The sequence below is a fragment of the Meriones unguiculatus genome, chromosome 19, assembly GCF_030254825.1.
Source record: "Meriones unguiculatus strain TT.TT164.6M chromosome 19, Bangor_MerUng_6.1, whole genome shotgun sequence".
In the NCBI taxonomy this organism is placed as follows: Eukaryota; Metazoa; Chordata; class Mammalia; order Rodentia; family Muridae; genus Meriones; species Meriones unguiculatus.
The window spans coordinates 30,162,622-30,167,571 of record NC_083366.1 but is presented as its reverse complement, the minus strand read 5'-3'; positions in this window follow the sequence as shown (position 1 = coordinate 30,167,571).

The window sequence follows — 4,950 nt, the reverse complement described above, 5'->3', positions numbered from 1 at the left end:
ATATACTCATTCTGTTGGTTCTGTTCTTGACTAATGCAGTAGTCTTCATTACTCTCCAACCTTATAAATGGCACCCACTACTTTTGCCTTACTGTACAGTACTGTACTGTCTGACTTCTCCTTACAGCACACAGTGACTTTCACATGCCTGAATCTTCCCTTACTGTCCTTGCTGAGTGGGAAGCTCCTGGTGGAATCGGGTTGTAACTCTGTTGATTTAGTGCTAGGATACATGGAGTCCTGGGTTTGATCCAGGAAAACACATAACACTGGGCATGGTGGGCCATGCTTGTATACTCTGTGCTTCAGAGGTTGCCACAGGTCATCCTTCACCATATAGGGAAATCAAGGGTCTGTCTGTGCCATAAGAGACCCCTTAGAAGGATTCCATACTATCTATTATACCTTCATAGCCTTTATGGACTTTTAAAGCCAAACCACTATCATCATTATTATTAAGATTTATTTATTTTTAACTTTTGCATATGGGTGTTTTGCCTGCACTTATATCTGTGCACCATCCATGCACTTTTGATGGGGTCCAGAAGTTGGCATCATTTCCCCTGGAGTTAAAGATGGTTATGAGTCACCATGTGGTGCTGGGAATCTAACCAGACGCTTGGCAAGAACAGCCAGTGCTCTTAACTGCTGAGAGCTCTCTTCAGTTCCCAAACCACTATCATTGAAAACCAGCGAAACACTGTTTTTTCTTCACCAAGGCATGAATGCATTATTTAATTTGTTTATGCCAGTTGATGAGCCTCTAGATGCTAAATGACACAGCCCCTGGCAGTGAGAGCCTGAAGTGTGATGGATGCCCTAATGTCACACTGGAGGCATTTTAAACTTGTAAACAGTTTAGTTTTCAGTTCTGATTCATTTAAAGCAAGTCTATTTGACAAAACCCTGAAGAAGAATTGATGCTGCTTATTGCAAAGTGAATTAGAGAGGGGAGCTCACAGTAAACAAGCATCGTTTACAGTGTGGATTACTCGTTAGTCTGATTCTATTGTAGTCTTACATTGTTATAAAATCGGTGCTAGATGAAGTCTACTCATATATTAACCTTATATGAGTGTTTTCATATTTAGAAGTTACTTATACTGGTTTGAAAAATGGTTAAGGTGAAATAATGAGATGGTACTGGTGAAATGGCTCCACACATCAAAGTGCTTGCTATGCAGGCGTGGTAATGTGAGTTCCTCACCCAGATACCATGGTGGAAGGAGAGAACCAAATCCTACTACTTCTCCTCTGCCCCTATAAACACACACATATGTACATTACACACACACACACACACACACACACACACACACACACACACACAGAGAGAGAGAGAGAGAGAGAGAGAGAGAGAGAGAGAGAGAGAAAAGGCACACAGGGAGAGGGAGGGGAAGGAGAGAGGGAGAGAGGCAGAGGGAGATCAATATCCTTAGGAAAACATCAATAATAAATGCTAAGAAAAAATCCTGACATTTCTGTTGAGACCTCTACCTCATCTTTATGGGTCTGAAGAGAAGACTTAGTGGTCAACTTGTTGTTCTTGCAGTAGGTGCATTTGGATCCCAGCTCCAAGAGATCTAATGTCCTCTTCTGGCACTGGATGTCCTCTATGTGAGCACTGCATGCATGTATGTATATGCACACATGAGGAAAAGTGAATAAATAAACATTTTTAGGTCCTTTACAGTTTGACAATATTTTTAAAACACAAGTTTTGGCTCGACAATAGATAACATTACAAAAAATTAAAAATTAATAGAGAGAAACTAAATAAATTATTGAACATTTGTGAACTAGAGCACAATATGAGTAAAATATATATCATGTAGTTAATTGAATAGTCATAGAGAATGTATATATTGGTGTACATGAAGGTAAATGCTCAGGACAGGGTGGGAAATGATGAACTAGGGAGCAGTTTATATATGCTCCTATGCATCATCTACGTTAGCAGTGCCATAAAAGTAACAGCAGTTGCTGACGTCATGTAGATAATGTAAGCTTTTGCCTTTTAGTCTTTCATAGCTTTAATCTTAGACTGTTGATGCAAGGATAAAAGTAACATATAAATACATTAATTCTTTTAAAAAGTCATAAAACAAACTTCACTTTTGATGGCCTCTGCAAGTGAAGTCTTCATGCAAGTACGGGACAGTGATTAGAGATACTTTATTGGCACAATTAACCAGAGCTGTGCTATCTAAGAGTGGATAGTGACAGTACCTGTCTGCCTACAGTTGTACTGTTCTATACCTGAATGGTTTCCTTTGTCCTTCATTCCATGAAATAGATGATTTTTAAAAGGCTCAATGTCAGTACAGCGGAGTCAAACTGTAAAGAACTTGAAAAATATTTATTTTATTTATTCAGTTTTACTCATGTGTGTGCATATGTGCACTTGCATAAGGTGCTCATCTAGGCCAGAATAGGACGTTAGATCTCCCAGAGCTGGAGTTATGGCGGATGTTCACAGCTCCATGTGCATGCTGGGATCTGAATGCAGGTCTGCTGCAAGAACAGCAAGCGCTCTTAACCACTGGGCAGTCTCTTCAGCCTGTGCAGGGCTGCCTGATGAAGACGAGGTGGAATTATCTACAGAAATGCTAGTATGTTTTTCTTAGCACTTATTCTTAACATCTCCTAAAGATGTTGATTTTCTACTCTCTCTCCCTTTTCTCTCTCTCTCTCTTTTCTTGAGAGCATGTACCTTTACCCACTGAACCATCATTTTTGAGCCAAATAACCTGAATCTCAGACCTTTCTTTCTCCTGCAGATATGTATTCAAAACGCAATTTTAAAGTATTGATTGTAATTCTTGATGGTTTTTACTGTCTGTGATCATTAATTATTTCTATGGATGCATTAAGGATTCATGTAATTCAGTAATCATTTATCATGACAGTTCTATTTATCCATGAAGATCTCTCTTCTGATTTTTATTTTCTTTCACCCATCTGACTTCTGCCCATCTGCCTTGGCATCCCTCAGGCATCTTTAAAACAACACATTCTTGACTAAACTCATTTATTCCCACTCCAGCTCATCCGATCCTCTCCTAAGTAGCCATTATCATGATGAATGGGAACCATTGCCAGTGTAGTTTTTAAAGTTAGAAACTTGGAAATAATTCCAAGTCTAATAGCCATGTGTAATCTCTTGGCACAGAAAATCAATCTTATCTTCTAAATACCCAGAAGCCCATCCTTTACCTTCTGTCTCCATTAATATCACCAAAATGTTGTTTCCTAAATTTAACTTCATGGAGCTAAATTTCCACATTGTGTAATCAGAATGATACTTGAAAAAAAATGTAGATTTATCTTTTCTCTAAGCATAAGCAAAACTAATTTTGTGTTGTGTCCTATGAGTGCAAATGTGTTAGCATACTGTCATGCAAAGATTTGTTTTAATACAGCCCAACTTAGCTCATAGCAGGAGTTTCTTGCCATCTTCTTGGTCCCACTTATATCTTTGGCAGATGCAGTTCTCAGGGAGCCTGGTTCCTTCCTTGCACACCCTCATTTGATGAGTTCTTTTTCTTCTCATTTCCAGTGTGCTCTGCCACTCAGATGCTCCTTCTAGGGAGCTTTTTTTTCCTTCACTTTTCAAATGGTTAGCTTTAACTTGACACAACCTATGACCATCTGGGAAAAGAGACCTGATGATGGATGGCCTGTAGCCATTTCTGCGTGTGTCACTATTTTCTAGGTCCAGGTTTTTAACTGTGTAAGAGTGGAAACAAATGAGCTACAGGCAGTTGCCAATAATGTGCATGAACTTATTTCTGCTCTTGCCCATGGACGTGGTGTGCATAGCTGTTTCAACTTCCCAATTTCTTAACTCCCCTCTGATGGGGTATAATTTGTGAGTTAAAATAAACCTATTCTCCCATGAATTGCTTTTTGTCAGGGTATTTTATCATAGCAACAGAAACCAACCTGCATTGGCATATAGTGTTTTCTTATATTCTACTCATCTCTTAAGATTATAGACATAAAATCCTCTTATCATCATCTAATGAGGATTTCATGTTTTATGGGTATACTATTGTGTTGAACATTTTGGGTCAGAAATTAAAATTTTTATCTTCCTTTATTTTTTTTATAGAGTTACAAGTATTTTGAACATAGAAGGCTTAAAGTACATTAGTGAAAGGGAAGACTGAATGAACTGAAATTGAGAATAATGTATTAGCATACTTACTTAAATGACATATAATATTTTTTAGCCTATTTAAATACTATGACAAAATGTCCTCATCTGTCTTACAAACAACACAAATATCTTTCTTACAAGTTTGGCAGTTGAGAAATATAGGGATTAAAAATTCTACAGCTTCATTTTCTGGGGAGTTCATAACCTTGGTAAATGGTCATTTTCTCACTATGACCTCTTGTGGCTGAAGACACACGAGGGACTTTTATAAATGGTGTAATTTCACATGTAATGACTCCACTTTCATGACCTAATCATGGCCCTGGAGTCCCACCTTCTGTTACTGATACCTCAATGGTTAAGGTTTCAACACAGAGATTTTTAGAAACACAAAACTTGTTAGCATGATGGCAGATGCTAATATGTTTTCTAGTTTGTTTTTAAAGAAATTTGTATCCTACAAATCATTTCATAGTTGTGATTTTGTTTTTTCGTGTTTATGTATATTTTGCTTGTGGGGGGAGCTCCTTGGATCCCCACTTTGATCTTTTTCTTTCTTTAATGTTATTTTTAATTTTTTATATTAATTACAGTTTATTTACTTTGTGTCCCAGCTGTAGCCCCCTCTCTCATTCCCTCCCAATCCTACCTTCCCTCCCTCATCTCCTCCTTGCCCCCGTGTAAGTCCACTTACAGGGGAGGTCCTCCTCCCCTTCCATCTGACCCTAGCTTATCAGATCTTACCAGGACTGGCTGTAATGTCCTCCTCTGTGACCTAGCTAGGCTGC